This window comes from Balaenoptera borealis (assembly GCF_965194805.1).
Source record: "Balaenoptera borealis genome assembly, chromosome: 15".
NCBI lineage: Eukaryota > Metazoa > Chordata > Mammalia > Artiodactyla > Balaenopteridae > Balaenoptera > Balaenoptera borealis.
In genome coordinates, this window is record NC_138871.1 from 7,489,100 (window position 1) to 7,516,139 (window position 27,040).

The window sequence follows — 27,040 nt, forward strand, 5'->3', positions numbered from 1 at the left end:
ATCACAATATGATTCTTACATTTTTATACCATTCACAATTGTGTTTTTAATCTACTGGATCGGAAATAGAAATTCAGCACACTATTCCAGGACTAATTCTTACCCAGCATTATTTACTTTATAAAGAGGTCAAGTAACATTTACTGGTGTAACAGACAGCACTTGTAAATGATTAGAAACACTCTTTACTTCTGGAATATATGTAAGTAACTATTAAAGAACTGTATTTATTCTGTATGCTGCATGGTGTTGTTGAATTAACTGATGGCAACAGAAAGCTTTTTCAGGTTGTGAACATACTGCCTTATTTAAAGGGTCTTGATTGCTTGTATTTTAAGACATGTATTAAACAATCAAGAAGCACTTTCGAAATGGCAACATGAGACCTACAGACCCCTCAGTGAAACAATCATAACTGGGAAATATTTTTTTAGAAATTAAAGTCTCTGGAAATTATCATAAGAGCATACAGCAAACAGAAACATTTATCCAAGAAAATACTGAATCTTGGTAAGAATAGTGAGCCTCTGTGGTATTTGAACCATGACCCTGCACCCTTCCTCCCCTCATCTCCTGGTCTTGGCCTACAATGTATCCCTAGGAGGAGCAGACTGCTAGCATCTCTCATTCCCCCAACGTCTGTGTTGCAGAAGCTCTGTTCCAATCAGCAGTAGCAAAGAGGTCTGAGGCTTCCTTCCTCCACCCAGTCCCCACTTGTAGCGCAGAATATCTACCCCAGGAATACTGTTTTCTAATCACTGTTGCCCTGGCGTACTCATAAACTAGAGCAATAGTGACTAGGGTGGAGGTTCCATGGAAGGAGGGGCAAGCAGAGAAGATCAGGGGCCACCACCCACTGCTCTACTTACAGACCGTTCCTAGCAAAGCCAGCTACTCTCCCCATCCCCAGTGCTGGGGGAGTAGCACAGAGGTTCTGCCCAGTGGGAGAAGCAGGCTGTAAAAACAGCTTCCATAGCATTCCCTCAAGGGACTGACTTTATTTAGAACAGAGTGAGAGAAGTTGAAGCATAAGGATGCTGCTGCAGACAGAGGAGATTTCGGGTGGGGTTAGGGTTAAGTAAGAGGAGCCTGGGATCTCCAGGATAGCAAAACACGCAGAAAGGAAGGCCAGTGAGAATTTCAACACAGAACGAAAGAGGCAGTTCAGAGTAGCCCTACGGTTGGAACAAACCTCAACAACTACAAAAACCTAAATTCAATTAGATTGAACTGTGTGGCAATTTATGTCCCAGGGCACTGTCAAATAATAGAGAGGTCCGCCATCAATTAGTGGATGTTAATAGCACAGGGTGATAACAATGGAGACAGACCAACTAGAACTCTTACAGGGACGGCAGGGAAAGAAACAGCAAGAGAGCCCTGCTAAAACTACCATCCTCGGGGTTGAAGGGAGGCATCAGGGACACTGCGTATGCCCAGGTGACGTACTGCAACATCAGAGGCCATAGAATTCAGGGTAAGTGGACTTAGCCAAAATGGTCCAGCTAAGTCACTAACCATAAAAGCAAACCAGCCCTGGAGGAGAAGGGACTATGAGTCTCCAGAACTGCTGTATTACGTAAAATGTCCAGTTTTGAACCAGAAAAATAAGATCTACAAATAAACAGCAAAATGTGACTCATACATGGTGGGGGGAAAAGCAATAAAAAAAAAAAAAATTGCCTTTGAGTGGGTCCAGGTACTGGAAGCAGACAAAAACCTCAAAGCATCTAAATATATATACATACATACACAAATACACATACTAAAACCATGCTGAAGGTAAAGGGAGGTATGATAATATTCCCTCGAAGAATATTAATGGAGATAGAAATTATTTTTAAAGACCCAAATGGAGATCTCTGGACTTAAAAAGTATAATAACTGCAATGAAAGATTCATTAGAGGGACTCAACAGTAGCTTTGCAGTAGAAAGAAAGCCAATGTGGGGATTAATCAATACAGATAATGCAATCAGAAGAACAGGAAAAATGAATAAAAGAAAAACAGCTTCAGAGAAACATGGAACATCAACATATATGTCATGGAAGTGCCACAAGGAGAGGAGAAACAAGTGAGTAGAAAAGTTATTAGAAGAAACAATGCCTAAAACTCTCAAATTTGATGAAAAGCATTAATCCAAGAAGGTCAGGTTCTGAAAATAAAAGGATCCACACCCGTACATACCAGAATAAAAATGTTAAAAGACAGAAGAATCTTGAAAACAAACCACTCATCATGTACAAGGAAACCACATTAACAGTTGACTTATCAGAAACAATGAGGACCTAAGGCAGTGGAAGGACATGCAAACTGCTAAAAGGAAAAAACTCAACCAAAGAGTTTATATCTAACAAAACAGTCTTTCAGAAATGGAGGCAAAATGACACACAAGATTTTAAGAATTCATTCCCAGGAAACCCACCTTACAAGAAATGCCAAATGATGTTTTTCCATCTGAAAGGAAGTGAGATCCCACAATTATTCAAACCTTTACCAAAAAACAATGCCAATTAAAATGTAAGAAATTATAAAAGACATTGTAACGACTTATTTTCCCTTCTTTCAGCTGATATAAAAGCAATTGTATAAAACAATATACATATATATATAATTGTGGTGTTGCACCTATAACATATGGAAATGTGTATTTGCATATAACACCATAAAGCAGGTGGGAGCAAATATTTCATACTTCAATAATGAAACAACAGAAAGCTAATAAATTGTGAATTAAAAGGTTAATTTTAAAAATCTAACAATATATTCAGCTACTTTAAAACAAAATTATAGAAAGTATTATATGTTTAACATATAGCAAGGCAATGTGTGTAACAAAGGGAAGAAGTGATAGAGCTTTATAGGAGTAACATTTCATTAGAATTAAATTGCTATACAGCTAAAGTAGATTCTGACAAGATGCATACTGTAAGTCCTAGAGTATCCACTAAGCAAATAATTCCCAAAATATACAGAAAAATATTATTAAAGAACAAAATATTACACTAGAAAATATTCACTTAAAGAAACCAGAAAAAGGAGAGCAAAGGAACAAAGAAGATGTAACATATATAGAAGACAAAAAGGTAAAAGGACATGTAAACCCAACCATATACATAGTAACAATACATGTGAGTGAATTATTACTCATGCCTAACAATGATTAGGCCAAGGTTGTCAGACTGGATAACAAAAACAAGACAACTATATTGTGTCCACAGGAGACACACTTTAAAATCAAAGGTAAAACTACAATGAAAAAGCTATACCATGCAAGCACCAGTCAGAGAACAGGAGTGGCTAAACTAAAAGACTTGAAGATAAAAGCTTATTACAGATAAAGAGGGTAATTTTATAATAGAAAAGAACCTGTCAAGAAACTATAACAACGTAAACATCTGTGTTCCTCACAACAGAACTCATGTTCTTGACAATTCTGTATTTTGCTGCAAGAATTCTGAAGCAGAACTTGATAGAACTGAGGGGAAAATAAGACTATTCAGCAATACTAGTCAGAGACATGACCCTGCCTCCCCTTTAAATAATGAATAGAAAAACTAGTTAGGAGATCCACAGGGAAATAAGACTTGAACAGCTCTATAAACCAACTACACTTAACACATCTATAGAACCTTCACACAATAGACAATTCTCAAGATCACATGGAATATTCTCCAAGATAGACCATATGTCAGACCATAAAAAAGCCTCAATAAACTGAAAAAATATTAAAGTCGTAAAAGGTATGTTCTCTGACCACAATGGAATGAAATAAAGACAAAACTGAGAAATTCAAAAATATGTAGAATTTAATGAACTCTTAAATAACCAATGGGTCAAAGGGAAAGTTCACAAGATAAATTAGGAAATCCTTTGGGCTATACGAAAATAAAAATGCAACATAACAAAACTTATGGGCTGCCACTAAAGCACCATTTACAGGGAAATTAATAGCAGTAAACACCTATATTAAGATAAAAAGATCTCAAGTCAATGACCTTCCACCTTAAAATACTGGTAAATGGGAAATTTATAGTAGTAAACATTTTAAAAAGAGGGAGACTTCCAGTTTCTGGTCCAGCATGTAAGAAGCTTGGAAGTCACCATTCCATCCTAACAAGTAAAAAGCTGAACAAACAGAAAAATCAACAACTCTTCTTATATCCATAAGAGAAGTTAGGTCACAGGGAAAACCACTGTTCCTAAATTTAGACCAACAGATAATACAGAGAATTACAATTTACTGGAGCAGCAATCTCCTTGGGAACCAATGCCAGGGTAGGGAAACCTCAACTATAGTTTGATGAATTTCTGGAGGCTCAGTGTGGACAAGTCAGAGTTAAAACCTCCAGGGGAACTCATTCATCAGGGGAGGGGAGACCCTACACTGGTGAGTGTTAACCTCCTGGATCTCTATCAGATTCCCAAAGTGAATGTCAAAGAAAAATCCCTTCATGGTTCTGTCAGGGGGAAGGGAAGAGGAACCATTCTGAAATATGCCAGAGCATTCTGTTCTCCTTAATAAGGTCTGGCCTTCAGACCAAAGCCTAACTGCCCTGGGGAAGGGAAATACCCAACCCTAGTCCTGATTTACCATCCTGTCCTACCTAAGAGGTGAGGAGAAAAAAAGCATGAGTGAAGTTCACAGTCCAGAAGCACAGGCTCACTGAAAGTCAGAGACGTAATCATAGGAATAAAATGTTTTTGCTCCTCCCAAACCTTATCACAACACTACTAAAGCCTGTTTACAACAGTTCCTCTTACCCAGTACACCATGCTCAACTATCAAGAAAAAATTAAATGACAACAGTAAAAAGCAAAAAACCCTCCACAATTTTAAGAGACAGAGCAAGCATAAAACCCAGACTCAGATATCACAGGGTGTCAGAATTATTAACTAGGATTTTTAAAACCATGATTATTATGCTAAGGGCTCTAATGGATAAAGTAGACAGCATACAAGAACAGGTGGGCAATGTAAGCAGAGATACCTAAAGTTTAGGAAAGAACAAAATAGATACTAGAGATCAAAAACACTGTAACACGGATAAAGAATACCTCTGATGGACTTATTAGTAGACGAGTAGACATGGATGAGGAAAGAATATCTGAGCTTAATGATATTGCAATAGAAACCCCCAAAACTGAAAAAGAGGGAAAAAAGGGGAGGGGGCCTAAAAAAAATAAGCAGAATATCCAAGAACTGTGGGACACCTATAAAAGGTGTAACATAAGCATGGTGGGAATACCAGAAGGAGAAAAGAGAAAGGAACAGAAGAAATATTTGAAACAATAATGACTGAAATTTTCCCAAAAATTGATATCAGATACCAAACCATGGATCCAGGAAATCTCAGAGAACACCAAGAAGGAAAAATGCCAGACAAAAAAACCCACAAAAACCTTCACTGAGACTTATCATTTTCAAACTACGGAAAAATCAAAGATAGAGAAAAAAATCCTGAAGGAAACCAGAAGGAAAAAATACCTTTCACTCTTCTGTAGGTAAGTTAAGAATTACAGACTTCTCCTCAGTAACCATGTGAACAAGAAGAGAACATAGTGAAATGAAAATGTTGAGAGAAAAAAGCCCACAAACCTAAAATGCTGTACCCTGTGGCATTACCCTTCAAAAGTGAAGGAGAGATAAAGGCCTTTTTGGACAAACAGAATTGAGGAAATATGTTGCCAGTAGACCTGCCTTGAAATAAATGTTAAAAGTTCTTTAGAGTGAAAGAAAATAATGTAGGACAGAAAATTGGATCCAAATAAGGAAAGAAGATCAGAGAAGGAATATGTAAAACAAAGACTTTTTTTTCTTAACTGATCTAAAGATGACAGTTTGTTCATAATAATAAGAGCAATACCTTACTCGTCTATGTATGCTTGTGTGTGTACACACATATGCTTGTGTATGCTTATGTGTAAGTGAAACGAATGACAGCAATGATGCAAGGGATAGAAGAGAGGAATTAGGATTATTTTGTTATTATAAGGTATTTACAGTATTTGTGAAGCAGTACAGTGTTATTTGAAATTGGATTTGGGATTAGTTGTAAACATATACTGCAAACTCTACAGCAAACTCTTAAAAAAAAAGTATAACTAATATGCTAAGAAAGAGAAAATGGAATCATAAAATGTTCAATTAAAGCCACAAATGACAGAAAAAATGTGGAAGACAAAAATAGGGACAAAGAACAAGAAAAATAGAAAAACAAATATTATATCTATTAACCCAACTATATCAATAGTCACTTTAAAGATTAGTGGTATACATATGCTGATTAACAGAGATTGTAAGACTGGAGTTTTACAAAAGACCCAACTGTGTTGTCTACAAGAAACCCACTTTAAATATAAAGACACATATAGATTAAATGTTAATCTTTAAAAAGATATACCATTCTAACACTAATCATAAAGAAACTGAGACTAGCTATATTAATTTCAGGCAGAGCTGACTTCAGAGCAAGGAAAGTTGTCAAAGATAAAAAGGAGACTTAAATAATCTAAGACATGACAATATAATTTGCATGTGCATTGAAACATCAGAATATGTGAGGCAAAAAATCAGACAGAACTGCAAGGAGAAATAAGTGAATCCACTATTATCATTGGCGACTTTAACACTCCTCTATCAGAAATGGAAAGATCCAGCAGGCAGAAAAATCAGTAAGGACATAGTTGAACTCAACAGCACCATCAATCAATTAAGTATCATTGATATCTATAAACTACTTGATTGAACAACAGCAGATTACACACTCTTCTCACATGGAACATTCACCAAGGTAGAACACATTCTGGGCTATAAAATACACCTTAACAAATTTAAAAAATAGAGATCATATAAATGTCTGCTCTCAGACTACAGTGGAATCAAACTAGAAATTAATAACAAAAAGATAGCTGGAAAATCCCCAAACAGAGATTAAACAACACATTCTTAATAACACATGAGTCAAAGAATTCTCAAGAGAAATGTTTAAATATTTTCACTAAATGAAAATGAAAATACAACTTATCAAAATTTATGGGATGCACTACTATATATAAAATAGGTAACCAATAAGAGCCTACTGTATAGCACAGGGAACTCTACTCAATACTCTGTAATGACCTCTATGGGAAAAGAATCTAAAAAAGAGAGGATATATGTATAAGTATAAATGATTCACTTTGCTGTACAACAGAAACTAACACAACTTTTTAAATCAACTATATGCCAATAAAAATTAATTTAAAAAAATGTATGGGATGCAGCAAAGGCAGTGCTTAAAAGGAAACTTATAGCACTGAATGCATGTATTAGAAAAGAAGGTCTAAATAAATCATCCACCTTAGGAAAGTTGGACAAGGGAAAATTAAATCCAAACAAGCAGGAAAAAAAGAAATAATAATTATTAGAGCAGAAATCAATGAAACTGGAAGTAGGTAATCAATAGAGAGAAATCAACCAAACCAAAAGCTGGCTCTTAGAAAATATCAACAAATTTGATAAACCTCTAGTCAGGCTAAGAAAAAAAGAAAGGACACAAACTATTTTACAGAAATGAAAGAGGAAACATCACTACAGAGCGTGGACATTAAAAGGATAATAAAGAAATAATATGAACAAATCTGTGCCTACAAATTTGATAACCTAGGTGAAATGGACCAATTCCTTGAAAGACACAACCTGCTAAAACTCACACAAGAAATAGATAAATCTCAAAATGCCTCTTTCTATTGTATTATAAAGTCAACAACTACTAATCTTCCAAAACAGAAAGCACCCGACACAGATGGGTTCACAGGTGAATTTCAGCAAACATTTAAGGAAGAAGTTACACTAATTCTCTACAATCTTTTTCAGAGGATGGAATCAGAGAGAATATTTCCTAACTCATACTATGAGACCAGCATTACCTTAATGCCAAAAAAAAAAAAAAAAAAAGACAGTACAAGAAAGCGACAGACCAATATCTGTCATGAACATAGATGCAGAAATTCCCAACAAAATATTAGCAAATCAATCCAGCAGTGTATTAAAATAATCATACAGCACAACCAAGTGAGATTTATCCCAGGTATGCAAGACTGTTTCAATATTCAAAAATCAATGTAATCACAGGCTAAAGAATTATAATCACATAATGGTATCAATGGATATAGCAGAAAATGCATTTGACAAAATCCAACACCATTCATGATAAAAACTCTCAGGGAACTGAGATTAGAGGGGAATTTCCTCAATTTGATAAAAAAAATATCTACAAAAACCTACAGCTAATATCATACCTAATGAGAAGAAGTTTGAAGTTTTCACATTAAGATCAAGAACAAGGCAAAGATGTCTGCCCCTCTCACCTTTGCTTTTCAACATCATATTGGAAGTCCTAGCAAATGCAGAAAGAAAAGAAAATATATACAGATTGAGAAGGAAGATTGTTTATTTGTAGATGACATAATTGTCTGCGTAGAAAATCTGGAAGAATTGACAAAAACAAACAAGCAAATGAACAAAATAAAAAACCCTCCTGGAACTAATAAAAGTTTATAGCAAAGTGCAGGATACAAGGTTAATACACAAAAGTCTATTGCCTTCCTATATACCAACAATGAACAAGTAAAATTTGCAATTAAAGACATATAACCATTTACATTAGCGCTCAATGAAATAGACAAAGCTAATAAGATATGTACAAGATTTGAGGAAAACTATAAAACGGATGAAAGATATCAAAAAGAACTAAATAAATGGAGAGATATTCCATGTTCAGGATAGGGAGACTCAATACTGTTAAGATATTAGTTGATATATAGATTTATAGGTTCAACTTGATTCACGGATTCATGAATTTAATCCATAAATTCAACACAATCCAAATCAAAATCCCAAAAACTTATTTTGTGGATATTGACAAACTAATTCTCAAGTTTATATGAAGAGGAAAAAGGCTCAGAATAGCCAACACAATATTGAAGGAGAACAAAGTTGGAAGACTGATAATACGCAACTTCAAGACTTATGATAAAGCTACAGTAATCAAAACAGTGTGGTGTTGGTGGAAGAATAGACAAATCAATGGAATAGAATAGAGATCCCAGATATAAACCCATATATGTATATGTATATGTATGTATGTATGTGTATGTGTGTGTGTGTGTATATATATATATATATAGTTAACTGATCTTTGACAAAAAAAGCAGAGGCAATATAATGGAGCAAAGATAATCTTTTCAACAAATGGTGCTAGAACAACTAGACATTCACATGCCACCCCCCCAAAAAAAGCAAATCCAGACACAGACCTTATACCTTTCACAAAAATTACCTTCTATGATATATAAAAATCTCAATAAAACTTTTTTAAAAAGGAAAAAAAAATTACCTCCAAATGGATTTGAGAACTAAATGTAAAACACAAAACTCAAACTCCTAGAATATAGGAGAAAACCTAGATGACCTTGGGTATGTGATGACGTTTTAGATGCAACACCAAAAGCACAATCCATAAGTGAAAGAATTGATAAGCTGGCCTTCATTAAAATTAAAAATGTTTGCTCTGTGAAAACAAATATCAAGAAAATGAGAAGACAAGTCATAGAATGAGAGAAAATATTTGCAAAAGACACACTGATAAAAGACTTATCTGAAATATAAAAATGACTCTTAAAACTCAATAATAAGAAAACCAAAAACTTGAGACTTCCTTGGGCGCAGTGGTTAAGAATCTGCCTGCCAATGCAGGGGACATGGGTTCAATCCCTGGTCCAGGAAGATCCCACATGCTGCAGAGCAACTAAGCCCGTGTGCCACAACTACTGAGCCTGTGCTCTAGAGCCCACAAGCCGCAACTACTGAGCCCCCGTGCCACAGCTACTGAAGCCCGTGTGCCTAGAGCCTGTGCTCCACAACAAGAGGAGCCACCACAATGAGAAGCCCACGCACCACAACAAAGAGTAGCCCCTGCTCGCAGCAACTAGAGAAAGCCCGCATGCAGCAACGAAGACCCAATGCAGCCAAAAATAAATAAATAAAAATAAATAAATTTATTTTTTAAAAAAAGAAAACAAACAACCCAATTAAAAGATGGGTCAGATCCACCAGAGGGCAGACAGCAGAAGCAAGAAGAACTACAATCCTGCAGCCTATGAAACAAAAACCACATTCACAGAAATATAGACAAGATGAAAAGGCAGAGGGCTATATACCAGATGAAGGAAAAAGATAAAACCCCAGAAAAACAACCAAATGAAGTGGAGATAGGCAACCTTCCAGAAAAAGAATTCAGAATAATGATACTGAAGATGATCCAGGACCTCAGAAAAAGAATGGAGGCAAAGATCGAGAAGATGCAAGACATGTTTAACAAAGACCTAGAAGAATTAAAGAACAAACAAACAGAGATGAACAATACAATAACTGAAATGAAAACTACACTAGAAGGAATCAATAGCAGAATAAATGAGGCAGAAGAATGGGTAAGTGACCTGGAAGACAGAATGGTGGAATTCACTGCTGCAGAACAGAATAAAGAAAAAAGAATGAAAAGAAATGAAGACAGCCTAAGAGACCTCTGGGACAACATTAAACGCAACAACGTTCGCATTATAGGGGTCCCAGAAGGAGGAGAGAGAGAGAAAGGACCAGAGAAAATATTTGAAGAGATTATAGTCGAAAACTTCCCTAACATGGGAAAGGAAATAGTCACCCAAGTCCAGGAAGTGCAGAGAGTCCCATACACGATAAACCCAAGGAGAAACATACCGAGACACATAGTAATCAAACTGGCAAAAATTAAAGACAAAGACAAATTATTGAAAGCAGCAAGGGAAAAATGACAAATAACATACAAGGAAACTCCCATAAGGTTAACAGCTGATTTCTCAGCAGAAACTCTACAAGCCAGAAGGGAGTGGCATGATATATTTAAAGTGACAAAAGGGAAGAACCTACAACCAAGATTACTCTACCTGGCAAGGATCTCATTCAGATTCAATGGAGAAAAGATGGGTCAAACACCTGAACAGACACCTTACCCAAGAAGATATACAGATGGTAAATAAGCACACAAAAATATGTTCCACATCACATGGCATGAGGGAAATGCAAACTAAAGTAATGAGATACCATTACAAACCTATTAGAATGGCCAAAATCCAAAACACAGCACCAAATGTTGGCAAGGATGTAGAGCAAGAGGAACTCTCTTTCATTGCTGGTAATAATGCAAAAGGGTACAGCCAGTTTGGAAGACAGTTTGGCAGTTTCTTACTAAACTAAACATACTCTTACCATATGATCCAGAAATTGCACTCCTGGTATCTACCCAAATGAGTTGAAAACTTATTTCCACACAAAACCTACACAGGAATGTCTATAGCACCTTTATTCATAATTGCTAAACTTGGAAGCAACCAAGATGTCTTCAGTAGGTGAATGGATAAATAAACTGTGGTACATTCAGACAATGGAATAGTATTTAGTGCTAAAATTAAATGAGCTATTAAGCCATGAAAAGACATGGAGGAAACTTAAATGCATGTTAGACAAAGTGAAAGAAACCAATCTGAAAAGGTTATATACTGTATGGTTTCAACTTTATGACATTCTGGAAAAGGCAATATGGAGGCAATAAAAAGATGAGTGGTTGCCGGGGATTAAAGGGGAGGGAGGTATGAAAAGGTGAACCACAGAGGATTTTTAGGGCAGTGAAACTATAATCTTCCTAGACTTAACAACAGGGTTACATCCTGATAAGATAAGATATTTTCAGTTCATGGTGGGTTTAAGTCGAAAATGCATTTAATGAACCTAACCTATCTAACACCATAGCTTAGCCTAGCCGACCTTAAATGTGCTCAGGACGCACATTAGTCTGCAGTTGGGCAAAATCATCCAACACAAAGCCTATTGTATAATAAAGTGTTGACTCTTTCATGTAATTTATTGAATACTGTACTGGAAGTGAAAAAAAGTGAATGATTGTATGGGTACAGATGGTTATAAATGTATCAGTTGTTTACCCTAGTAATCATGTGCTGACTGGAGCTGTGGCTCACTCCTGCTGCCCAGCAACACCAGAGAGTACTGGCCAACATACCACTAGCCCAGGAAAAGATCAAAATTCAAAGTTCGGTTCCTACTGAATGCTTGTTTGCTTTCGCACTATTATAAAGTCAAAAAATCATTAAGTTGAACCATCATAAGCCAGGGACGTCAGTGTTCTGTATGATACTGTAATAGTGGATACATGTCATTATACCTGTATACATTATACATTATACAAATTATACATTTGTCCACATCCATAGAAAGAGCAACAGTAACAATGAACCCTAATGTAAATGGACTTTGGGTGATGATGATGTGTCAAGGCAGGTAGGTGATCAATTGTAATGAATATGCCACCCTGGTTGGGAATGCTGATAATGGGAGAGGCTATGCATGAGTAGGAGCATGGAATATATGAGAAATCTCTGCACTTTACACTCAATTTTCCTGTGAACCTAAAACTGCTCTTAAAAACGTATATTTTTTTAAAAAGGGAAAGTCTCAAATTAATAAGCTAACTTTACATCTTAAGGAGGTCAGAAAGAAAGACAAGCTAAACCCAAATCTAGCAGAAGAAACTAATAAAGATTAAAGCAGAGACAAATAAAATAGAAATTTTTTTAAAATAGAGAGAATTGATGATACCAAAAATGGTTCTTTGAGACTATTAACCAATTTGGCAAACTGTTAGCTAGATTGAGAAAGAGAGAAAAGATGAAAATAACTAATATCAGAAATGAAAGTGGGGATATTACTACTGACCTTACAGAATTAGAAAGGATTGTAAGATAATATTATGAACAATTATACACCAACAAATTAGATAACCTGGAAGAAATAGACAAATTCCTAGAAAATGCACAACTTACCAAACCACCTCAATAAGATATAGAAAATCTGAACATACCTTTATTGAGTAAAGAGGTTGAATTAGTAATAAAAAGCCTTCCAGGAAAGAAAATCCAAGACCATATGGCTTTGCTGGTGAATTCTACCAAACGTTTAAAGAAGTAACACTAGTCCTTCACAAACTCTTCCAAAAAAAGAAGAGGAGGAAACAATTTCTAATGTATTCTATTAGAGGTCATATTACCCTAATAACAAAGCCAGACAAAGGTACCTAAAGTACAAAAAAAACTGCAGACCAATATCACTTATAAATATAGTTGCAAAATCCTCAATAAAATACTAGCACATGGAATTGAACATATCAAAAGGATTATACACCATGACCAAGTAGGATTTATTCCAGGATGCAAGGATGGTTCAACATAAGAAAATCAATATAATACACCACAGTAATAGAACAAAGGAAAAAACTCACATGATCATCTTGATGCTGAAAAAGCTTTTGAAAATATCTAACATCCTTGCAGGATAATAACACTCAGAAAACTAGGAATAGAAGGGAACTTCCTCATTATGATTCATGTAAAACCTCAAATCTAACTTCATATTCAATGGTAAAATTTTCTCTCCTAATAGCAGGAACAAGACAAGGAAGTCCACTTTCTCATCACTGCTATTCAACATTGTACTGGAAGTTCTTGCCAGAGCAATTTGGCAAGAAAAAGGAAAGGCATCCAAACTGGAAATGTGGAATCAATCTACCTCTCTTTACAGGTGATATGCTCCTATAAATGGAATATCCCAAATAATACACAAATAGACAGAAAAAACCTACTACTAGAATAAATGAATCCAGCCAAGTTGCAGTGTACAAAACAAACACACAAACTCAGTTGTGTGTTGACAATATACTAGCAAGGAACAATCAGTAAAGCAATTAAGAAAATAATGCCATTTACAATAGCATCCAAAGAATAAAATACCAGGAATAAATTTATCCAAGGAAATGAAATACTTGTACACTGAAAACTATACAACGTCACTGAAGTAAATTGATATATATTTAAAAAATTGAAATATATCTCGAGTTCATGAATTATAATATACAATATTGTTAAGATGGCAATACTATCAAAAGCAATCTAGAGATTCAATATAATCCCTATAAAAATTCCAATGGCCTTTTTTGCAAAAATGGAAAAACCAATTCAAATTCACATGAAATTACAACTCAACAACAAAAGGCAAACAACCAATTTATAAATGGACAAAGGACTTGAATAGATATTTGCTCAAAGAAGATACACATATAGCCAACAAGCACATTAAATATGTTCACCATCATTAGTCATTAGGGAAATGCAAATCAAAATCACAATGAGATACCACTTCATACCCACTAGAATGACTATAATTAAAATTAAAAGAGAACAAGTGCTAGGATGGGTGTGGATTGAAACACTTGTAAATCACTGGTGAAATGTAAAATGGTGTAGCTGCCATGGAAAACAGTTTGTTGGTTCCTCAAAGCATTAAACATAGAAATACCGTATGGCCCAGCAATTGAACTCTTAAGTATATTCCCCAAATAATTTAAAACAGCTATGCAAACAAATGTAAATACATGTTCATAGCAATATTATTCATAACAGCCAAAAGGTGGAAACACCCAAATGTCCGTCACTGGATGAATGAATAAACAAGTTGTGATACATGCATACAATGAAATATTACTCAGCCACAAAAAAAGATGAAGTACTAACACATGATACAACATGGATGAACCTGAAAAGCATTATTCTAAGTGAAAGAAGACAAACACAAAGCTACATATTTTATGATTCCATTTATACGAAGTATCCAGAATAGGTAAATCCATAGAGCAGATTGGTAGTTGTGAGGTGGTGGAAAGAGAGACCCTTATCTACCATTTGTTTTTCCTTTTTTTTTTCTTGTATCTTTTGAAACTCTGTGTTGACTCCTTTTTGACAATTTTTTTTTACTTTTTAAAAATTGAATCATTACTGAACAAAAAATATATATAATAAAAAGGAACTGTACTGGAAAACCCATTGTGATTGGGACAGAAGCTGAATATTAGGGGATTTTAGGAATGAAATGAGACAGAAGGGGAAAAGTAAGGGATATAAATAATTTTAGAAAAACTTAGAAGGGACATGAAAGCCACTCTTCAGGTTGTCAGTAGCAGGCTGGACTATTTTAGTTGATGAGAATCTGAGGTACCCTGCAGAAGTCAGGACAGTCTCTAACATGGACTCTGCTTTCCCCATCACTTAGCTACATAGCTTGAACATTTTCCCATATCAGTACGTACAGAGCTACCTCTCTCTTTAATGAATGCAAAGTATTCTATTGTACAGATGTTTCATATGAAAATGTTTCCTAATCAGGCACATGTGAAAGAGAAAACCCTCTGGACTCCCCTCTCTTTTTTCTTTTTTTAAAATATTTATTTATATATTTGGTTGCACCAGGTCTTAGTTGCAGCAGATGGGCTCCTCAGTTGTGGCTTGTGGGCTCCTTAGTTGTGGCATGTGAACTCTTAGTTGCAGCATGCATGTGGGATCTAGTTCCCTGACCAAGGATTGAACCTGGGCCCGCTGCATTGGGAGCACAGAGTCTTAACCACTGTGCCACCAGGGAAGTCCCGTGGACTCCCTTTTCTTTTTAACACACCCCCAAATCCTTATTTTATGAAAGAGTTGCCCTGTGTCATCAGTTCCACAGAAATAAAATGTGGACTGCTCTGGGCCAGCAACCTCAGCAGTGTTCTTTTTTTTCTCTTTCATAAAAGAAGAGGAAACCAAATCTCTAAATGAGATCTCCAAGTAAAAACAAACAATATTGGGCAAAGTACCAGGTTTTGTGAGCTCATAAAATGTAAAGCACAGATTACACATTATGAAATAGCCTTGAGAGCTATCTTAACTTTTTAATTGTCTGAAAAATAACATTACTGAATATACCATTCCCACTGAGAAGTCAGAGGCTGGGAATGAAAATTCCCACTGACTGCACTCAGGACTTCAGCAGGAAGTCTGCCCATGAGCCTCTGGGAGGCTCACCTGAAGATCTTTCCACTGGGCCCGCAGGCACCCCCCAATGCCCTGAGTGCTAAACCCATACTTCCCCCCACCCCCAAGTCTGCAGGTGACTCTTTGTGTGTGTTTCTGAGTGCAATGGCCAGAGTGTTCTCAGAAAATTCAGACCAGGGTCTGTTGGCAAAAGAGAAACCACAAACTTGAGTGGTAGTGCCACTTTCTGGCAAAGAGGTTTCCAAAGGTCAACCTGATGAGTTGTAAGAACAAGAGAAGGCATGAAAGCTTAAAAATTCCACCACAAGAGGGAGTAAGGAGTGTGGAGCAGATGTATCCATACAAGGTCAGAGAAAATCTAGATATAACAGGACCAATGAACCCACCTGAAGGCAACTGGTACAGATTTGAGGGGTTCCACTACTTCAGTGCAAAAGCCACAGTGCAAAACTCCAAGGAACATGAGAAATATCATCACCGAAAGAAAACAATCCTCCAATAACTGAACTCAATGACATGGAATTTTGAGATCTAGCTGATAAAGAGTTTGAAATAGCCGTTTTGAGGAAAACCAAGTGAACTACAAGAAAACACAGAAAGACAACTCAATGAAATGAGGAAAATACATGAAAAAATGAGAGATTTAACAAAGAGATAGAAATCATAAAAAAGGACCAAACAAATTCTGGAGCTGAAGAATTCAATGAATAAAATGAAAAATGCAATATAAAATATCTACAGAAAAGTAGACCAAATGGAAGGTAGAATAAGTGAGCTAGAGGATAGGAATTTTGAAATAATGCAGTTAGGGGAGAACAAAGAAAAAGGAATGAAGAAGAATGAAGAAAGCCTACATGATCCATGGGAATCCATCAAATGTACAAATATTAAAATAATTAGTATTTCAGAAGGAGAAGAGAGGGAGAAAGTGGTAAAAAGTTTATTTAAATTAATAGCTGAAAAATTCTCAAACTTTGGAAAGACTTGGGCATCCAATTCATGAAGCTGATAGGTCACCCTATTTTTTCAATAAAAAAAAAAGAACTTCTGTAAGATACACTATAATGAAAATGTCAAATATCAAAGAGAATCTTAAAAGCAGTCAGAGGGAAAAAAGATTATAACCTACAAGGAACCCCCCATTAGGCTATCAGTGTATTTCTCAAAAGAAACCCTACAGACCAGGAGAGAGTGAAACGGCATATTCAAAATGTTGGAAGAAAAAATTTCCAACCAAGATAATTTATCCAAAGTAACCCTTCAGACGTGAAGGAAAAAATAAAGGCTTTTCTAGATAAACAAAAACTGAGGAAGTTCATCACCACTAGACCTGCCTTGCAAGAAATGCCGAAAGGAATTATTCAAGCTGAAATGAAAAGATGCTAATTAGTGACATGAAAACATATGAAAGTATACAGCACACTGGTAGATATACAGTCATATTTAGAAAACTCTAATTCTGTAATAGGGTGGTATGTTAACCAGTTACTTTTAGTACAAAGATTATAGGAAAAGATTATTTTATAATATATAGTTATATATTTTTGTAGCTGTATCTACTATAATTTGTTAACGAACATAAAATATAGAAAGAGGTAAATTGTGATGTCAAAAATGTAAAGGGAGGGAGTAAAATTTTGGAACTTCTGTGTGTGATTGAAGTTAAGTTGCTATCAGCTTAAAATGAACTGCTTTATTTATGTTTTACGTAAGCCTCATGGTAACCACAAAGCAAAAACCTATAGGAGATTCACAAAAGATAAAGAAAGGGGAAACAGAGCATATCACCATGGAATGACCAGTTGACAAAAGTAGGCAGAAACAAGAAAAAAAAAATACATTGGAACTACAAAACTGTGAGAAGTTATTAAGATGGCATTAGTAAGTCCTTACATATCAATAATTACTCTAAGTGTAAATGGACTGAATTCACCCATCAGAAAGGTACAGAGTGGCTGGATGGATTTTAAAAAAATATATGACCCAACTATAAGCTGCCTATAAGAGACTCACTTCAGGTTTAAGGACACACATAGGATCAAAATGAAGAGACAGTAAAAAGTATTCCACGCAAGTGGAAACCAAAAGAAAGCAGGGGTAGCTATCTACCCGTCTATCACACAAAATAGACTTTAAGCCAAAAGAGGTAATAAGAGATAAAGAAGGTGATCATATATGATAAAGGGGTCAATTCATCAGGAAGATCATAAATATATATGTACCCAACATTGGAGCATCTAAATATATTAATCAAATACTGACAGATCAGAAAGGAGAAATAGACAATACAATAATAGCAGTGGACTTCAATACCCCACTCTCAGCAATGGAAAGATAATCCAGACAGAAAACAGAAAGAAACATTGGACTGGACTCATATATTAGACGAAATGGACCTACAAAACATTTATAGAAACATTCCATCCAACAGTAGCAGAATACACATTCTACTAAAGGGCACAAGAAATATTCTCCAGGATAGATCATATGATAGGTTACAAAACAAACACTAGCACACGTACGAAGATTAAAATTTACCAACTATCTTTTCAAAGCACAATGGTATGAAACTAGAAATAAAAAACAAGAGGACAACTGGAATATTTATAAGCATGTGAAAACAACACATTCCTAAACAACAAATGGGTCATAAAGAAAAAAAAACTCAAAACAAATGAAAATGACAACACAACACATCAAAATCTATGGGATGCTACAAAAGCAGTTCTGAAAGAGAATTTTATAGTAATAAATGCATATATTAAGAAGATAGAAAGCTCTCAAATAAACAACCTAACTTCACACTTCAAGGAACTAGAAAAAGAACAAAGGAAGCCCAAAGTTAGCAGAAGGAAGGTGCGATGGTCCAGCCACCGCAGGGGGTCTTCCAGGTCCCGACGGAGAGGGGTAAGGGACTGAATAGCACCATGAGTATGTGGTCAGAAGGACCAAGACAACTGATGGTTGCAAGGTACTTTATTTAGAATTTACTGAATCTTATATAGACAGAAGAGGAACTCATTATTAGACAATAATCCCATGGAATTGCTTATCGTCTCAGTTCAGTCACTACCACGGAGGTCAACAAGTTTACAACAACTATCCTTGAACATTATCTTCCCTTAACCAGGCTCACACACAGCCCCCAGCCATAAGGAACAACCAGGACTCCCAGTTCCCTGAAGTCTCCTGGCTTGAGATAGCTTTGCTAATCTCTTTTACATTCCTCAGGTCTGGGAAAAAGAGTGCATTCCAAGGTAAGGGCTTTGCTTTTTGTGAGAGACATACTGTCTCCTCCAGGAGTTACCTCTGGCTAAGACTGCATGCCTCCCACAGGAAGGAAATAAAGATCAGCGTGGAAAATAATGAAGTAGAGAAAAGATTAACAAAACTAAGAACTCAGTTTTTGATAACAAAAATGAAACTGACAAACTTTTAACTAGACTAAGAGACTATTATGAATACTTATATGCCAACAAATTGGGTACCTAGAAGAAACAGATAAGTTTCTAGAAACATACAACTGACCAAGACAATCAGGAAATAGAAAATCTGAACAGACCAATAATGCAAGTAAGGCAATTGAATCAGTAATCAAGAGCTGTCCAACACAGACAAATCTAGGACCAAATAGCTCTACTGGTGAATTCTACCAAACATATAAAGGAGAATTAATGCCAATCCTTCTCAAACTTTTCAAAAAATAAAATCAAAGAAGAATCACTTCCAAATTCATTTTATGAAGCTACCATTACCCTGATAACAAAGCCAGATAAGGACACTACAAGAAAAAACTACAAACCAATATCCCTTATAAATATACATACAGAAATTCTCAACAAAGTATTAAGAAATCTAATTCAACAACACATTAAAAGGGTCATACACCATGACCAAGTGGGATTTATCCCTGGGATGCAAGGATGGTTCAACATATGTAAATCAATAAGTGTGATACACCACATTAAAAGAATGAAAGATAAAAATCGTATGATCATCTCAATTGATGCAGAAAAAGCATTCAACAAAATACATTTTTTCAAGATAAAATCTCAACAAGTTATTTATAGAAGGAATGTACCTCAACATAATAAAGGCCATATATGACAAGCCCACAGCCAACATCATAATCAGTGGTGGAAGACTGAAAGTTTTTCCTGTAAGATCAGGAACAAGACAAGGATGCCCACACTCACCACTCTTATTCAACATAGTACTAGAAGTCCCAGCTAGAGCAATTATGCAAGAAATAAAAAGGCATTCATTGAAAAAGGAAGTGCCGAGATTGGTTCAAGATGGCCGAGTAGAAGGACGTGCTCTCATTCCCTCTTGCAAGAGCACCGGAATCACAGCTAACTGCTGAACAATCATCAACAGAAAGACACTGGAACTCACCAAAAAAGATACCCCACATCCAAAGACAAAAGAGAAGCCACAATGAGACGGTAGGAGGGGCACAATCACAAGTAAATCAAATCCCATAACTGCTGGGTGGGTGACTCACAAACTGGAGAACACTTATACCACAGAAGTCCACCCACTGGAGTGAAGGTTCTGAGCCCCACATCAGGCTTCCCAAACTGGGGGTCCAGCGATGGGAGGAGGAATTCATAGAGAATCAGACTTTGAAGGCTAGCGGGATTTGATTGCAGGACGTTGACAGGACTGGGGGAAACAGAGACTCCACTCTTGGGGGGCACACACAAAGTAGTGTGCACATTGGGACCCAGGGGAAGGAGCAGTGACGCCATAGGAGACTGAGCCAGACCTGCCTGCTAGTGTTGGAGGGTCTCCTGCAGAGGCGGGGAGTGGCTTTGTCTCACAGTGAGGACAAGGACACTGGCAGCAAAAGTTCTGGGAAGTACTCCTTGGCATGAGCCCTCTCAGCGTCTGCCATTAGCCCCACCAAACAGCCTGGGTAGGCTCCAGTGTTGGGTCACCTCAGGCCAAATAACCAACAGGGAAGGAACTCAGCCCCACCCATCAACAAACAAGTGGATTAAAGTTTTACTGAGCTCTGCCTACCAGAGCAACAGCCAGCTCTACCCACCACCAGTCCCTTCCATCAGGAAACTTACACAAGCCTCTTAGATAGCCTCATCCACCAGAGGGCAGACAGCAGAAGCAAGAAGAACTACAATCCTGCAGGCTGTGGAACAAAAACCACATTCACAGAAAGACAGACAAAATGAAAAGGCAGAGGGCTATGTACCAGATGAAGGAAAAAGATAAAACCCCAGAAAAACAACTAAATGAAGTGGAAATAGGCAACCTTCCAGAAAAATAATTCAGAATAATGATAGTGAAGATGATTCAGGACCTTGGAAAAAGAATGGAGGCAAAGAGCGAGAAGAAGCAAGAAATGTTTAACAAAGACCTAGAAGAATTAAAGAACAGACAAACAGAGATGAACAATACAGTAACTGAAATGAAAACTACACTAGAAGGAATCAATAGCAGAATAACTGAGACAGAAGAATGGATAGGTGACCTGGAAGACAGAATGGTGGAATTCACTGCTGTGGAACAGAATAAAGAAAAAAGAATGAAAAGAAATGAAGACAGCCTAAGAGACCTCTGGGACAACATTAAACGCAACAACAGTCGCATTATAGGGGTCCCAGAAGGAGAAGAGAGAGAGAAAGGACCAGAGAAAATATTTGAAGAGATTATAGTCGAAAACTTCCCTAACATGGGAAAGGAAATAGCCACCCAAGTTCAGGAAGCGCAGCGAGTCCCATACAGGATAAACCCAAAGAGAAACATGCCAAGACACATAGTAATCAAATTGGCAAAAATTAAAGACAAAGAAAAATTATTGAAAGCAGCAGGGAAAAACAACAAATAACATACAAGGGAACTCCCATAAGGTTAACAGGTGATTTCTCAGCAGAAACTCTGCAAGCCAGAAGGGAGTGGTATGACATATTTAAAGAGATGAAAGGGAAGAACCTACAACCAAGATTACTCTACCTGGCAAGGATCTCATTCAGATTCGATGGAGAAATCAAAAGCTTTACAGACAAGAAAAGCTAAGAGAATTCAGCACCACCAAACCAGCTTTACAACAAATGCAAAAGGAACTTCTCTAAGTGGGAAACACAAGAGAAGAAAAGGACCTACAAAAACAAACCCAAAACAATTAAGAAAATGGTAATAGGAACATACGTATCGATAATTACCTTAAAAGTGAATGCATTAAATGCTCCAACCAAAAGACACAGGCTCGCTGAATGGATACAAAATCAAGACCCATATATATGCTGCCTACAAGAGATCCACTTCAGACCTAGGCACACATACAGACTGAAAATGAGGGGATGGAAAAAGATACTCCATGCAAGTGGAAATCAAAAGAAAGCTAGAGTAGTAATACTCATATCAGATAAAAGAGACTAAAAAAAAGGATGCTACAAGAGACAAGGAAGGACTTTACATAATGATCAAGGGATCAATCCAAGAAGAAGATATAACAATTATAAATATATATGCACCCAACATAGGAGCACCTCAATATATAAGGCAACTGCTAACAGCTATAAAAGAGGAAATCGACAGTAACACAGTAATAGTGGGGGACTTTAACACCTCACACCAATGGACAGATCCTCCAAACATAAAATTAATAAGGAAACACAAGGTTTAAATGTCACAATAGACCAGATAGATTTAATTGACATTTATGGGACATTCCATCCAAAAACAGCAGATTACACTTTCTTCTCAAATGCACATGGAACATTCTCCAGGATAGATTACATCTTGGGTCAAAAATCAAGCCTCAGTAAATTTAAGAAAATTGAAATCATATCAAGCATCTTTTCTGACCACAACATTATGAGATTAGAAATCAATTACAGGGAAAAAAAACGTAAAAAACACAAACACATGGAGGCTAAACAATACATTACTAAATAACCAAGAGATCACTGAAGAAATCAAAGAGGAAATCAAAAAATACCTAGAGACAAATGACAATGAAAATACAATGATCGAAAACCTATGGGATGCAGCAAAAGCAGTTCTAAGAGGGAAGTTTATAGCAATACAAGCCTACCTCAAGAAACAAGAAAAATCTCAAATAAACAATCTAACCTTACACCTAAAGCAACTAGAGAAAGAAGAACAAACAAAACCTAAAGTTAGCAGAAGGAAAGAAATCATAAAGATCAGAGCAGAAATAAATGAAATAGAAACAAAGAAAACAATAGCAAAGATCAATAAAACTAAAAGCTGGTTCTTTGAGAAGATAAACAAAATTGATAAAACATTAGCCAGACTCATCAAGAAAAACAGGGAGAGGACTCAAATCAATAAAATTAGAAACGAAAAAGGAGAAGTTACAACAGACACCACAGAAATACAAAGCATCCTAAGAGACTACTACAAACAACTCTATGCCAATAAAATGGACAACCTGGAAGAAATGGACAAATTCTTAGAAAGGTATAGCCTTTTAAGACTGAACCAGGAAGAAATAGAAAATATAAACAGACCAATCACAAGTAAGGAAATTGAAACTGTGATTAAAAATCTTCCAACAAACAAAAGTCCAGGACCAGATGGCTTCACAGGTGAATTCTATCAAACATTTAGAGAAGAGCTAACACCTATCCTTCTCAAACTCTTCCAAAAAATTGCAGAGGAAGGAACACTCCCAAACTCGTTCTATGAGGCCACCGTCACCCTGATACCAAAACCAGACAAAGATACTACAAAAAAAAGAAAATTACAGACCAATATCACTGATGAATATAGATGCAAATATCCTCAACAAAATACTAGCAAACAGAATCCAACAACACATTAAAAGGATCATACACCATGATCAAGTGGGATTTATTCTAGGGATGCAAGGATTCTTCAATATACACAAATCAATCAATGTGATACACCATATTAACAAATTGAAGAATAAAAACCATATGATCATCTCAATAGATGCAGAAAAAGCTTTTGACAAAATTCGACACTGACTTATGATAAAAACTCTCCAGAAAGTGGGCATAGAGGGAACCTACCTCAACATAATAAAGGCCATATACAACAAACCCACAGCCAACATTGTTCTCAATGGTGAAAAATTGAAAGCATTTTCTCTAAGATCAGGAAGAAGATGAGGATGTCCACTCTCACCACTGTTATTCAACATAGTTTTGGAAGTCCTAGCCACGGCAATCAGAGAAGAAAAAGAAATAAAAGGAATACATATTGGAAAAGAAGAAGTAAAACTGTCACTGTTCGCAGATGACATGATACTATACATAGAGAATCCTAAAGATGCTACTAGAGCTAATCAATGAATTTGGTAAAGTTGCAGGATACAAAATTAATGCCCAGAAATCTCTTGCATTACTATACACCAATGATGAAAAATCTGGAAGAGAAATTAAGGAAACAACCCCATTTACCACTGCCACAAAAAGAATAAAATACCTAGGAATAAACATACCTAGTGAGACAAAAGACCTGTATGCAGAAAATGAAAAGACACTGATGAAAGAAATCAAAGATGTTACAAACAGATGGAGAGATATACCATGTTCTTGGATTAGAAGAATCAATATTGTGAAAATGACTATACTACCCAAAGTAATCTACAGATTCAATGCAGTCCCTATCAAATTACCAACGGCATTTTTCACAGAACTAGAACAAAAAATTTTTAAATTTGTATGGAGACACAAAAGACCATGAATAGCCAAAGCAGTTTTGAGAAAGAAAAACGGAGCTGGAGGAATCAGACTCCTTGACTTCAGACTATACTACAAAGTACAGTAGTCAAGACAATATGGTACTGGCACAAAAACAGAAATATAGATCAATGGAACAGGATAGAAAGCCCAGAGATAAACCCATGCACCTATGGTCAACTAAGGTATGACAAAGGAGGCAAGGATAAACAATGGAGAGAAGACAGTCTCTTCAATAAGTGGTGCTGGGAAAACTGGAGAGTTACATGTAAAAGAATGAAATTAGAACACTCCCTAACACCATACACAAAAATAAACTCAAAATGGATTAGAGACCTAAATGTAAGACCGGACACTATAAAACTCTTAGAGGAAAACATAGGAAGAACACTCTTTGACTTAAATCACAGCAAGATCTTTTTTGAACCACCTCCCAGAGTAATGGAAATAAAAACAAAAATAAACAAATGGGACCTAATGAAACTTAAAACCTTTTGCAAAGCAAAGGAAACTACAAACAAGACGAAAAGACAACCCTCAGAATGGGAAAAGATATTTGCAAACAAATCAACGGACAAAGGATTAATCTCCAAAATTAATATTGAGCTCATGCAGCTCAATATTAAAAAAACAAACAACCCAATCCAAAAATGGGCAGAAGACCTAAATAGACATTTCTCCAAAGAAGAAATACAGATGGCCATGAAGCACATGAAAAGCTGCTCAACATCACTAATTATTAGAGAAATGCAAATCAAAACTACAATGAGGTATCACCTCACACCAGTTAGAATGGGCATCATCAGAAAATCTACAAACAACAAATGCTGGAGAGGGTGTGGAGAAAGGGAACCCTCTTGCACTGTTGGTGGGAATGTAAATTGATACAGCCACTATGGAGAACAGTATGAAGGTTCCTTAAAAAACTAAAAATAGGGTTTCCCTGGTGGCGCAGTGGTTGAGAATCTGCCTGCCAATGCAGGGGACACGGGTTTGAGCCCTGGTTTGGGAAGATCCCACATGCCACGGAGCAGCTGGGCCTGTGAGCCACAACTACTGAGCCTGCGCATCTGCAGCCTGTGCTCCGCAACAAGAGAGGCCGCGATAGTGAGAGGCCCGCGCACCGCGATGAAGAGTGGCCCCCACTTGCCGCAACTAGAGAAAGCCCTCACACAGAAACGAAGACCCAACTCAGCCATAAATAAATAAATAAAAATTAAAAAGGAGATAAAAAAAAAAAGGGCTCCTGCTTTAAAAAAAACAAAAAACAAAAAAAACTAAAAAGTAGAATTACCGTATGATCCAGCAATCCCACTACTGGGCATATACCCAGAGAAAACCATAATTCAAAAAGACACATGCGGGCTTCCCTGGTGGCGCAGTGGTTGAGAATCTGCCTGCCAATGCAGGGGACATGGGTTCAAGCCCTGGTCTGGAAGATCCCACATGCCGCGGAGCAACTGAGCCCGTGAGCCACAATTACTGAGCCTGCGCGTCTGGAGCCTGTGCTCCGCAACAAGAGAGGCCGCGATAGTGAGAGGCCTGCGCACCGCGATGAAGAGTGGCCCCCGCTTGCCACAACTAGAGAAAGCCCTCACACAGAAATGAAGACCCAACACAGCCATAAAAATAAATAAAAAATAAATAAATTAAAAACAAAACAAAACTTGCTTCCTTTTAAAAAAAAAAAAAAAGACACATGCACCCCAATGTTCATTGCAGCACTATTTCCAATAGCCAGGTCATGGAAGCAACCTAAATGCCCATCAACAGACGAATGGATATAGAAGATGTGGTACATATATACAATGGAATATTACTCAGCCATAAAAAGGAACGAAATTGGGTCATTTGTAGAGATGTGGATGAATCTAGAGACTGTCATACAGAGTGAAGTAAGTCAGAAAGAGAAAAACAAATATCGTATATTAATGTATATAGGTGAAACCTAGAAAAATGGTACAGATGAACTGGTTTGCAGGGCAGAAATTGAGACACAGATGTAGAGAACAAACATATGGACACCAAGGAGGGAAAGCGGGGGCAGGGGTGTGGTGATGGTGGTATGAATTGGGATATTGGGATTGACATATATACACTAACATGTATAAAATGGATAACTAATAAGAACATGCTTTTTTAAAAAATAAATAAAATAAAATTCAAAAATTCCAAAAAAAAAAAAAAAAGAAAAAGGAAGAAGTAAAATTGTCATTATTTATAGATGATATGTGTGATCTCTTATAAAGAAAATCCTGGGACTTCCCTGGCAGTCCAGTGGTTAAGACTTCATGCTTCCACTGCTGGGGGCACTGGTTCGATCCCTGGTTGGGGAACCAAGATCCCGTATGCTGCAGCGTGGCCAAAAAAAAAAATCCTAAAGAGTCAACCAAAAA

General features: G+C 36.6%; 2 long non-coding RNA genes across 2 annotated transcripts in view; one reads left to right on the plus strand and one right to left on the minus strand.

Annotated features, from left to right (window-relative positions):
- Positions 1-27,040, plus strand: part of LOC309611592 — an 86,679-nt gene that overhangs the window by 17,036 nt on the left and 42,603 nt on the right. The window lies entirely within an intron of this gene.
- The window catches only part of LOC309611586, a 512,787-nt gene continuing 485,785 nt past the window's right edge, over positions 39-27,040 (minus strand). The window contains exon 2 of the long non-coding RNA XR_014234609.1: positions 39-25,404. This is a non-coding gene — a long non-coding RNA (uncharacterized lncRNA). The remainder of the gene's footprint in view (positions 25,405-27,040) is intronic.